Source organism: Sus scrofa, chromosome 13, assembly GCF_000003025.6.
Source record: "Sus scrofa isolate TJ Tabasco breed Duroc chromosome 13, Sscrofa11.1, whole genome shotgun sequence".
Classification (NCBI taxonomy): Eukaryota; Metazoa; Chordata; class Mammalia; order Artiodactyla; family Suidae; genus Sus; species Sus scrofa.
The window spans coordinates 132,534,942-132,547,967 of record NC_010455.5 but is presented as its reverse complement, the minus strand read 5'-3'; the positions used below and the strand labels follow the sequence as shown (position 1 = coordinate 132,547,967).

The 13,026-nt window shown below is 45.5% G+C and overlaps 1 protein-coding gene across 2 annotated transcripts in view; it reads left to right on the top strand.

The window, feature by feature from the left end:
- The window catches only part of APOD (apolipoprotein D), a 48,049-nt gene that overhangs the window by 14,627 nt on the left and 20,396 nt on the right, over positions 1 to 13,026 (top strand). Inside the window, exon 1 of one of the 2 annotated variants that reach the window (XM_021070087.1) lies at positions 12,425 to 12,529. The exons of the other annotated variant lie outside the window; for it this stretch is intronic. The gene's annotated coding sequence lies outside the window, so the exon portion shown is untranslated. Of the gene's footprint in view, positions 1 to 12,424; positions 12,530 to 13,026 lie in introns of those variants that run through there. 2 annotated transcript variants of the gene reach the window in all.

The following is a 13,026-nucleotide window of genomic DNA, read 5'->3' as shown; positions in this document are numbered from 1 at the left end:
ACCTCCAAATGCTGCAAGTGCAGCCCTAAAAAGACAAAAAAGACAATAAATAAAGTGGATATGGAAGATTCAAATCATTCTAGACTTTGGAAAGATAAATTTTATATTTCCTCCTGTCCTAATTCTTGGGAGAAATGAGTCACTAAGAGGAAAGCTCATTTCTGTCCCCAAGTCATAGCCCTGGTCTTCCTCTGCCTCTCTGCTTCTCAATGGTTCAGCCAAGCAAGGCTCAGGGCCCTCTTGAGGGGTGAAAGCTTGGAGTGGGGACAAGCTCACTGCCTTCTTCTGTCATTTGTGTCCAAGCAAAAGCAGGTGCAATAAGCATCAAGGGCAGCTTTGGGCAGAGCATGAAGGATGGAGATGGAGGGAGAGTCATAAGAGGGCCGGGCTGCCAGAAGCATGAGGAGGGGGATGAGCAGCCCTCGTGGACAGACGGGAAGAATTGGGGGAACACTCTGTCTGTGTCTTCGTTCTGAGTTTGGTTTGCACTAGATGAGAGAGTGACTTTTTTTCCCACAAGGAAAGCCTGTCCAAAATTAGCCAGATACGGGAATTCCCTCATGGTGCAGTAGGTCAAGGATCCAGCCTTGTCACTGCTGTGGCTCTGGTTACTGCTGTGGCATGGGATGGATCCCTGGCCCAGGAACTTCTGCATTCCACAGGTATAGCCAAAAACCAAACCAAAACAAAACAAAATCAGCCAGGTATTTTGTTCTACCCTTTCTAGATCAGCTCAGGACTCTCACTAACTTCCCAAACCTGGTCTGATCTGACCACCAGAGGCTTATCATAAAAAGTCTGCCCTTCTCCTGGAGTCCATGGACCTCAGCTCTAAGCCACATGCTTAGTCATATACCTACAATAAACCCTCCTTCTCAAATAATCACTTCTGCAATTTGGTGGAAGAACCAACCAGACCACTTGGGTCCTGCAAAGAAACTAACTCATGGAATCCTGGAATGTTTCATTCTCAACCAGTTCTTTTGTGCTGGAGAAACAGACTTTATATTCACCAAGTGTCCCCTAGACTGAGCGCTAAACAAGTTCATAGGGGTAAGACATGAGAACAACACCCAGAGGAAATTCTTCTGGTGTCAGAACAAACTCCGTGAGCACAAAATGTACTTGCAGTTCAACCCCATCTCTTCTGTCTCATGGTGGGTTACTACAGTTCATCAGGAAAAGAGTTTGGAATTTGCAAAATCTCCAAATCCAGCCTCAGGGAGTCTCTGCCTCTTGGCTTTCTCACTGCTCTTTCATGACCGTAAGAGAGCTTTAATAATCACACTGTGGGTTGCACAACTGTTATTATACCCATAAGAGAGACATAATGCAGAAAAGCAGAATCTGTGTTTGCATGTCCTGTTTCAGATAAACAATCTCATCTGAAGAGAATAGCAGATGCTATGGACCCATGATGCTAGTCCTCTCCTGGTGCTGAGGCTGGAGGGCCTGCAGCAAATGGTTGCAAAACAGAAGCATCTCCACATGCCCTCCTTTCTCACCTTGTAGCCTTTATCTCTGGCTCTCCTCCCCCATGGTGGGTGCATATGTGGAAAAGAGAGGGGGACCCAATGAGTCCTGGTGCTTGTTAGAAGGCCCACAGGCCCTGATGAGAGCTGACAGTTTGGAATCTATGTAGAGTGTAGACTTAAAGACTCAGATAGAGTTATGCAAGGGTCCAAGGATTTTCTTTCTTTCTTTCTTTCTTTTTTTTTTTTTTTGTCTTTTGTCTTTTTAGGGCCGCACCCGCGGCATATAGAGGCTCCCAGGCTAGGGTTCTAATCCGAGCTGTAGCTGCTGGTCTATGCCAGAGCCACAGCAATGCCAGATCCGAGCCGCATCTGTGACCTACACCACAGCCCACAGCAACGCCGGATCCTTAACCCACTGAGCAAGGCCAGTGACTGAACCCGCAACCTCATGGTTCCTAGTCGGATTCGTTTCCACTGCGCCACAATGGGAACTCCAGTCTAAGGATTTTAATGGTTCCTAAGTTAATACGACCTCCCCTCACTTCCCTTTCTGGCTCCCCTAACCTGCCTGGGGTCCTGTCTTCTCTCCATGCTAGGTACCAAATCGCAGTCATAGAATGTTAAAGTAGCAGGAAAGGACGGACTTTGATCTGGGCAGAGGCAGTGCCTTGCCAAAGTTAGCCACAGACTGATGACAGAGCTGGGCCTAGAACCCTCCGGTCTTGATTCACAGACCTCTGCTCTTTCCAGAAGCCCCAACATGCAGGGGATTCTTTCACTGAGCTGTTATGGAGAGTCTCACAGATTCTTGGCTATAAATAATAATGACCTGTCAAGATACCAAAACCACAGTAAGACAAAGCAGGAGCAACCTTCGCTGGCTATGACCTCATTGAGGGCTGACTACAAACTCCCTCATCCTGAGAGTCTCAGGGATCTGAGTGGGGTCCAGTGTCAGAAAGAATAAATTCGGTCACATGAATCCTTCCTTCTCTCTGCTGTTCTGCCCAGGGACCAGTCATAGCATGCCTCATCTCTACCATGTTTTGCTGCAGGTCTCTGTAAAATTATAGACGCTAAGGAAAGGAGGGGGCCTTAAAGAGCATACAGAATAACGCACATCTGTGTGCCTGGAAGATCATGTGTTCGAAGCAGCTGCAGATTTGAAGGCAGCCAACTGTGCCTGTGCCCACTGATCCTGGTGGGACTTGAAAATTTGGCAGGCAGCTGGTTGGTTCATCTGAACAGGTAGCAGTATATTTCAAGCCAGAATATTGACTATGGCACTTGCCTTATTCTATTTGGCAGCCTACATGGCAGGACTCCTAAGAGGAAAATAGAAATTCCCCTCCACTTATCCAATTTTCCTATCTAAAGTCCTGAGGGTATCCCTGTGCTCTGCAGGATGTCCTAATGTAGCCATTTATCCCCTGGGCCATTTCCTTGGCCCATGCTGTCCCTGGACCAGAGACGCGCTTCCTCCCAACCCAACACAGATGCTGTGGGAGGCCTGGTACAGCGACCTGGGCTGGGCTGACTCCGCCACTCCATCTGCTCACAGGAACAGTGCTTCCTTTGTACCATTGTTTGGTGGTTTTTATGTTTGGGTTTTTTTTTTTTTTTTTTTTTCACTTTTCCTTGTCCCCAGTTTCAAACCCAGTCCCTCAGGGTCTCAGCTGAAGCCATCCCTGCCCATGCACATCCCCACACCAGAATTTGTACTTCTTCCCCAAGCAGGCCCTGGGTAGCTTTTCAAATGACCGTCCTGAGGTGGGAGGGTCCTAGGAAATCCAGTCACTTCCCCTCAAATGGAGGCACTGGGCTTCTGGAAAATTCCACAGCCCTGAGCCCTGGCAGGTGAAAGAAAAGGGGAAATGATGAATTAGGTTGATGCCTACATCTTTAGGTCATCTGTGGGGTTCTTTTGAGTGAGTTAGGGTGAATCGCAAGTCAGTGAAATTCTCAAGCCCGAGTCGTTTACTCTGACAACATGAAGATCATCTCAGGCCAAACTGTAGAGAAAAAAAGGCAAAAGTGTGTGTTCCTGCCTTAGGATTGTGAGGCGGGACCCTCCTTCGGTCCCAACAGACTTTCTTTCAACCCCCCTCCTTGGCCCTTTTAGGAAAGTCACAGGCCTTCTGGTCATGATTGAAATTTCCCAATTTGAAGCAGATTTGATGAGCCAGATCCTTCACATGTTTTTCTTTTAAAAGCTGAGTTTGTTTTTCTAAATTTTTGTTATTCCAACTACCTCAAAGCAGCCCAGTCTAAAGACACAGAATGTACCAGGAAGGCAGACACTGGATCATTAAAGGCAAGTGTATATAAGGCATGTTTACCTGAGAGTTCATGATGCCAAATATAAAAGGATTCCTAGCTGACAGGTCAACAGGCATTTTTCCCTGGCGACCAGGGGTCCCCTGTGGTCCCAAGGTACCCAGGGTGGTGTTGCCACTAGGGAAGGAGAGAGTGAGTGAAACAGAAATTTAGGAGGCTGGGAGTTTCCATCGTGGCTCAGCAGTTAACGCATCTGACCATGAGGATGCAGGTTCGATCCCTGGCCTTGCTCAGTGAGTTAAAGATCCGGCATTGCCCTGAGCTGTGGTGTAGGTCACAGACGCGGCTCGGATCCTGTGTTGCTGTAGCTCTGGCGTAGGTTGGCAGCAACAGTGCCAATTCGACCCCTAGCCTGGGAACCTCCATATGCCACGTGTGTGGCCCTAAAAAGACAAAAGACAAAAAAAAAAAAAAAAAGATATTTAGAAGGCTGGATGGAGACAATTTGGAAACTGAAAGTATGTAGGTGTGGAAGGAAAGTGACTCAAAAGTGAAAATCATGTAAAGACAATATCTACTTCACAAGGTTGCTGTAAAGACACAGAGTCCCTGGAATAGTATTTGAGCACCATTGGGTAGATTCTTTTGTTTTTTAAAATTTTCTTGCTAATGTATTTTTTACATTTTTAAAATTAAAGTATAGCTGATTTACAATGCTGTGCCAATTTCTACTGTACAGCAGTGTGACCCCGTCATACTTATATATACATTCCTTTTATTCTCTTATCTTCCATCATCGTCTGTACCAAGAGATTGGATGTGGTCCCCTTTGCTATACAGTAGGACTTCATTGGGATAGATAGTTAATAGAAACAGCTTCTCTCCTCTTCATTGTCTCTCTCCACTTTCATTAAAGGTAAAACCTTCCCATCTGGAAACCTCAAAGGGCCCACCCCAAGAAGGCTCTGCCAGTGGTGTCTTTATCTGAATCTCATGACTAGAGGTCATGGACACACCCCTGCCCCTACTGGTCCCCACTGAACAGATAGAAATAAAAATATCTCTCCAGAGCCGCATCAGGAAAATCCTGAAAGGCATTCTCTTCCAGTCAGAATGTTTTCTTTGTTCCTCTGAGACAAAACCAACATCTCTGTAAGGGACAAAGAGGCAGCCTGACTCGTAAGCCATGCAGATACTATGGGGTTGAGTGATGGCTGTACAGTGGTAGCTGGAGCAGAGCCCTTGAGATTTCAGGACTTGTTGTGATGTATGTTGTAACAACCTGCAGGAGATCTTTTTAAAAACCAAACACACGTATTTCTGAATGTCAGGTTCACATTCAGTCTCAGACCTTTCCAAACACACTCATCCTATGCTCTCCTGATATGTCTTCAGGGCCTTCAGGGAACTGGGACATGTGGACCGGACATGTGTCTGGCCACATTTCTGATTCTTTTCCCCCAAATAGTTTCATCCTCTCATTTATTCAACAAACATTTACCAGGCTCCTACCTTGTGCCAGGCACTGTGCTAGAAGCTGGAGCTTCAAAGAAATATGGCCACATCCCTTCCCACACACAGCCTTGTAGGGAAGACAGACAAACCACAGACTAGAGTGTTAGGTGATGTGTTGCAAGAGTTGGTGCAAGCAGCCCTGGGAGCACAGAGGAGGCCACAGAACCCAACCAGGGTTTCAGGGAGGACCTCCTAAAGGACCACAAGAGTTGGCCAGGTGAAGAGGGCAGGGAGACCTTCCAGGTAAAGGAGCATCAAGTGGCATAACCAAAGAAAAGCAAGGCTGTGGCTCAGTGATTCTCACTTCCCTGCACATAGAGATCATTGGCAGAGCTTTTAACAGTTACTGAGGAATATTTGGAGGTGGGGCCCAGAAAATCAGTCTTATGAAAAGCACCCCAGTATATATAACCAGAGTTAAGGATCACTGGTATAAGGAGGAGTCACTAACACAAGTTGTTTGGAAAAGAAAAACACAAAAAATACTATAATAGGTCACTCCATCAATAATTCTAAAACAGTGGCTCTTAGACCTCTGTGCAAAGGATGCCAGACCAAGGGATGATTTGATCTAGTCTCAGGTCTGTAACAGGTGGACCATACAGCCCCCACTCAAATCCAGAAACCAATGAAAATCTGTGGTTCTGAGTCACCTCCTCTCCCCCATACCCATTCCTCTGCACGCCCACTTGCCCCCTCCAGGAGATATAGCCCATGCAAAACCACTTGCCCTTCTTAATGGAGTGTGCTGTGGTTTTCAAAGCCTGTAATACTCTGCTCATCGCTGTAATGAGAATCTACTTATAAATACTAGTTTCAGAAAATTTAAAAGGAGGCTTCCAGGCCAAACACAGAACTCTAGACACAGTACAACAATACCACTTCTGACAAAGTAAATAATGAGTTAATGATCAAACATGGCCATTTTCTTAGAGACTTAAATGAAAGTATAGAAATCCTATTCTCCCAAGTGGGGCATGGCTCAGTCTGGGAGGGAAAGGGACTACCTTGGACCAAGAGACTGGCCAATGGCTCCCATTTACAAGAAGAATTCACAGGTGGGTGTGGATCCCAGTTCAGCTGGTCACTGCACCATGCCAGGCAAGATATTTAACCTCTGTGAGCCTCCTCTCTGCTCCACAAAATGGGCTGTAATCACATCTACGTGTTGTGGTTGCTCTTGGCTTAAAGGGGATAATATATGTAGAGTACCCAGCATAACAAGTGTCCAGTATCCAAGAGCTGGCTCCTCCGTCAGGGGTAACTCTTAACCAGGATGTCTTCTGGCATCACTTTATTATCAGGTACTGTGTTACAGGAGAGAAGGAACGCAGGAGGTAGAAGGATGGGCCAGGGTGTGGTTGTCCTCCTGCTGCCACACTCTCCCTCCCTCTAGCTTCTCTTTTGGGGCAGCACGTGGCCCCTGGGACAGCTCAATCTGCAGGCTGCTTCTGCCTCTTGGGGTGCAACGCCTGAGTGTGTGGATGGTTCAGCCCCTCTCCCCAGATGAGGATAGCATGTGAGAGCCTGAAGCCTAGGTCTCTCCTCTGCCACCTGGGCCCCCGCCTGTGTGTGATGCTTCATCACTTCCTTTACTGGCCCCTCAGACCAGCTTTAGGAAACCACCCTTCGCTCCTCCGCACTCAGCTGGACCTTGTGAAAAGAAACTCCTCTCCTGGAAGGTAGGTTAATAGCAAGTATGTCAAATCAAGAAGAGACCCCAGAGATCCTCTGGCAGGGTTTTGTGCCTTGGACCCATTGGCAGTTTGGCAAAACTGTCCATAAACGCATAAAACAAAACAGGATCACAAAGAATTCAATTTTATTGAAATATAATTCTACCAACTTCCCATGGAGATCCATGGAGTCCGTATCATAAACACCCACCAGTCAAACCCCAGACTAAAAGCCTGGGAAACTCTCCAGGGTCACCCAGCTAAGAACTTAGAGAGCCAAGGCAAGTCCCCCATCTCCTGATTCTTGGACCTGAGCTCTGTCCTCTGATCTATTTATTATCTTAGAAAGTTTAGGGGAAAAAAGAGAGAGTGAGAGAGATCTTATTACTTCCACATTAAAAAATCCTGAACTTTGGTCACATTGGAAGACATGGAGGTGGCCCTGAGTGCCCTGTGTATATTCCTAAGAACTGGCCTCACTTTATACTGGATTATAAAACTGGACAAAGATTGTTTTCCCAGCAAACATCTGGAAAGGCTTAAGACCATAATAACTTGACTGAGAATTCATTTAGTGCATAGGTAACTGGTAGCAGATGTCCCAGCTCCTGGAATATGTTGGACGACAGTGTTGGATTGTGGACAAGATAGATATGTTCAATTCCTCTGCTTTCAGGCGGGCTTCATCAAGGAGTCCAGGACACTAGCGGAGAAAACTCAGCCCTCCCGCTTGCCTCAACATTTCTCTGGAATTAATAAGCAGTTGGTATCATCCTTCTCTGCTAAGAAGTTTGGAAAGTATTAACTTCCCAGCCAATCTCCTTGTGAACCCTTTCACCCATTTCTGTTGCTGGGGCCATAGAACATGATGGTTACATGTATGGGTTTGGAGTCACACATTTGATGTTAAATTCTCGCTTCATTACTTTACAAAGGTTGCATGACCCCCTCTTCCCACCTCGGTTTTTTCATCTCTCTACTGGGAACAGTACTAATGTATGCCTTGCAGGATGTGTAACAATCAGCACTAATATATGGAAAGCACTGACACAGACCTGGTGTTGCAGTGTTCGGTTGTCAGGAGCTTTATGACAATGAGTGCTCCACCTTCCCCACTATGGCCCTTAATGAATGAAGCCGGTGTGAAGGCAGGTGTCATTAGCAGAGTGACTCTATTCAAAGAAGCCCATTCACCATAGTCAGGGCAGACCTGTTTAGTTTCTTCAACAGATCTCAGCAAGAGGAGTGACTCAACCACAGTCACACAAAGAGAAACCCCCAAATCTTACCACCAAATTGACACACCTCTCCGCCTCTGTTTTCCTCCCCTCGGCCTACCCTCCTGTTTCTATGGACCCAGAACCCTTGCTCCTCTCAGAAGCCAGCCTCTCCACCTGTGCTCTGGATCCCAGGCCCCCCTCCTTCTCAGGATTGCTCTTGTCTCTCCTGCATGGTCAATATTCCTCCTCTACAGGATCATCCCCAGGCACATGCTCTGAGCGTCTCCCTCAACCTCCATGTCTCCTTTCAGCTGCTAACTCGTTTCTCTACTATCCTTCAGCTTCACTAGAGAGTTGCTGTCTCCATATCTCTTTGTCAACACACTCACATTACCATAGAGACAGCCGTTGTCAGAGTCACCACTGACCTCCACTTACTAAACCTGGGGAGTTCTTATCTTCTTTGAATTTTCAGCAAAAGTTGATTACCTCCTCCTTCTTAAAGGAAACATTTTCTTCCCTTGGCTCTGTGATAGCCCATTTCCCTCTTTTTCTTCTGTCTGCATGATTGGCTCCTTCTCCTCCTCTCAGTCTCTCTAGGTTAGAGGGTAGCAGGGATCTGCCCTGAACATCCTTTTCTCCCATTACTGTGTGCTCTCCTTTTGTAACTCCATCCAACCCAATGGCTCCGAGGACCATCTATGTGCTCACGATTCCAAAATCTCTACCTCCAGCCCTGGCTTTTCCCCAGATCTTGACTTGAATACCCAGTTATCCTCTTCACATTTTCACACAGATATCTAACAGGCAACTCAGACATAATTTATCCATGAAGAACTCGAGTTTTCCTCCCAAACTGGCTCCTTCCACAGGCTTCCTAGCTTTAGTTATTAGCATGAGTACTCACCTGGTTGTTCAACCTGTAAATCTAAGAGTCAGTCTATATTCCTTTCTTTCTTTATATTCAATGTACACGCAAGTCTCGTCCGCTTTATCTCCAAAGCATATCCCAAATTAATTCACTTCTCTCCATTTTCATTACAATCACTCTGGTCTAAGCCACTGTGACCTGAGTGACTACAATAGCTTCCCAGCTCAAGCCTCTGCAAACATTCTATAATCCAGTCTTGACAGGGCATTCTGAATGATGTTGTCACACTCTTGCTGAGAACCCTCCAATGCCTTCCCATTGTTCTTGAAATACAATCCAGATTCCTCAAAGCAAGATGTAACATGGCTTCTCCTACTGCTCCAAACTCATCTTGAGCCACTTTCCTCCTCACTCTCTCCACTCCAGCCACACTGGTCTTTCTGTTCCTTGAAAATGTGAAATCTGTCCCCACCCTAGGACTTTTGCACTGGCCATTCTTCCTGGAATGCTCTTCCCCAAGATCCTCGATGACTCTTTCCTTTTGATCATTCACATCCTCAGCTGAAAGTCAGTACTCAGAGAGGTCCTTCCTGACCACAAAACTGAAGTAGCCCACCAGTCACTCCCTGTCACATCACCCTAGTCTCTTGGATAAGTTTTCCTGTCTGTGTGTCTGACTCTCTTCTGCGTGGTAAACTCCTCAAGAGCTTGGACCTTGTCTTCCTTCTTCATTCACCATTACATCTGCAGAACTTAGAGCAGTGTTGAACGTGGCAGTGCTCAATATATATTGTTGCAAGAGTAAACCAATAGATAAATGGATTAGTAACAAGGCTAGGATCAGAGCCCAGGACTCCTGCCGTCCAGTTCCGTGTTCCTCCCCCCATGCCATGTCAAGTTGTAATTCTTACTGGTTTGATTGCTTTCATGCTGTCTACCAGATGATTGGCATCCTTCAACTCTCAACTGGTTCAAAGCTCCTGGAGATAAAGGAAATGGCCACAAGGGAGCAGGAAGGAGAGAAAAGAGGGCATCTGAATAAATCAGAAAGTACATGGTACTCCCCACAAATAATGAGACTTAGTCAATCACCCAATAACTTTCAGTAAACACCTATTCTGTGCCAGGCATTATGCAATTTACCAGGGACAAAAAGACACACCGACTCTGAAGGACCTGACAATCTCCAGAAGGAGACGGTGGGCTTTGTGGCGATGCCCAACATGGTGTGATGGGCCTGAAAACAAAGTAGCACGTGCTGTGGGAACACAAAGCAGAAATGCTGGGGGCTGCATGGCGTGGGCAAGAAATCAGGAAGACCACCAGCCAGTGGAATTTTTGAACTGAGTCTTAAAGAATGAATATGTGTTATCAAAAGCTCTTAGTCTGAAGTTTCACCTGACAAGTACTGTTGTGTTTCCCCTTCATTTTATTTTATTTTTTTTTAATTTTTTTGTCTTTTTAGGGCCACACCCATGGCATATGGAGGTTCCCAGGCTAGGGGTCAAATCAGAGCTGTAGCCGCCAGCCTACATACACCACAGCCACAGCAACACCAAATCCGAGCTGCATCTGAGATCTTCACCACAGCTCACGGCACCACCGGATCCTTAACCTACTGAGCAAGGCAGGGGTGGAACCCATGTCTTTATGGATGCTAGTCAGGTTCATTTCCACTGAGCCACAGTGGAAATTCCACCCCTTAATTTTAACTGACAAAAGAAAAACTCACTTTAGAAGGGCATACAGAATGACTCTGACAGTTGAAAGAACCACTTATTAATAAAGAGAGAAATTTCTATTAGGGAAACTTTTTTAGAGACGGAATAGTTCTTTATTCCTTGCTATAAAAAATCCACCAAACAATTTCATCTTCCCTGAGGGTCTTAAAGTGAAAACACTGAGGCAATTACCTATATGATGAAAAATCACCCAACTGCAGAACTACTTCCCTATAAAACCACAGGCCGTCTCCTTGAAGAAATGTGCTGTCAGGTAAAAGCAAGGTTTCCCATCAGGTGAAATAATGAAGTGGATCTGTGTGTACTGATACAGAGAGATTATTGCCTGAAAACAAGCAAGTTTCAGAACACTGGATATTGCTATTATTGTTATTATGTTGGGATCCGTTTAGGAATACCTAGAAGAATAAATGCAGGAGTCCTCACTGTGGTGCATCAGGTTAAGGGTCCAGCATTATCTCTTTTGCAGTGTACGTTCAATCCTGGGCCTGCTGCAGTGGGTTAAGGATCCAACATTGCTGCAGCTGTGGTATAGGTAGCAGCAATGGCTTGGATTCAATCCCTGGCCCGGGAAATTCCACATGCTGCAGGTGTGGCTGAGAAAAAAAGAATAAATGCAAATGTAACAATCTCTGAGATGTGGGATTATGAGATACACTTTCTGAGGCCTACATTTTGGTACTATTTTCATTGTTTACAACAAAGGTGCACCATTTTGGAATTAAAAAATAAGGACTTGCTCCCCGGCCTTGCTCAGTGGGTTAAGGATCCGGCATTGCCGTGAGCTGTGGTGTAGGTTGCAGACACGGCTCGGATCCCACATTGCTGTGGCTCTGGCATAGGCCGGTGGCTATGGCTCCAATTAGACCCCTAGCTTGGGAACTTCCATATGCTGCGGCAGCGGCCCAAGAAATGGCAAAAAGACAAAAAAATTAAAAAATAAGGACTTGTTTAGAACACAGTTCCTATTCATTTTATGATGCTTAAGAACTTGTACTTGGCTCTACATTCCAGAAACATCTAAAGAGAGGATTTCTCTAAATTATATAATTTTCCAACATTTATAGGAAAAAATAAACCAAGACCCAGGAAGGTAAAGTGATGTTTTTTCTCATGCTATGACTCCTAGGCTAGTACCTTCAGCTCTAGAGTTCTTGATTTAATGCTGATGATTCCAATATACAAATAGATCAATCTTAACTTACACATTTGGAAATTTAGCAGCATTGCTTTGTGGAAAACCATGCAACTATTTAGAATAATAGTTACAGGCTGGCACTTTCCCTGGAAAACGGTTCAAATAGAAGTCGCTTGAATACTATCTCTATCTCTTTTTGCATGTCTTAGAAGACTCAGTGAATTCTTTGAATAGCTAGGTCCTTTCCATTCAGTTTACAAGTGGTTATTGAGCACTTATTCCATGTTCTGGCCACTAAGGGTATAGTCGTAAGTCAATGAGACAAATCCTCTGCTCTTGCGGACCTTAGATCCCAGTGGGGAAAACAATAAGCAAGAAAAAGCATAAATAAAGGATATAATATCAAGAAACAACATGGAAAGGATATAAGGAAGCATGTAAAAGGATAGTGCTATTTTCGAAAGGTCAGAAAGGCCTTTTAAAGGAAGTGACATTAGATCAGGGACCTGGAGGTAGAGAGGGAGCCAGGCAGAGGTCTGGGGGAAAAGCGTTACAGGAATACAGCAAGAGTCAGTGGTCTGAACTGGAATAAGAATTCCTTCTTTCCCTGAAAAGGTAAAAAATATCGCAAAAAAAGAGCTCTCAGTTTGGTATGTGAAGGTTCTGGTATGTGACGGTGTGGTTTGTTGTTACGTTCATAAGGTCTAGTGCTGAAAATTTCACTCTATGGCTTACAAATGTGAGCGTGAGTTTTATTTAGGAATATAAGTCTACTAGAAAAGTACTGTCTTATTTATATGCCACTAAAGATGCCTCCTGCCTTTCACAAAGGCATAGGCTCCAACTCCTGAGAATCATTTCAAAACTGTTCATTCCACAGAGATCAGGCCCAAGCAAAAGTGCCCCTGGGCTGAAATCTGTATCCCTACACACACACACACACACACTCTCCCACCCTGGGCTGAAATCTGTATCCCTACACACACACACACTCCCCCACCCCAAGCAAAGCAAGGCTGCCTAGAGTATGTCTCTAGGAGGGTCATCTGAGGCACAGAGAGGGGAGCTGCAGAAGATGCCTTTGGCATTCAGCTTGAGCCCTGACTGTTAGA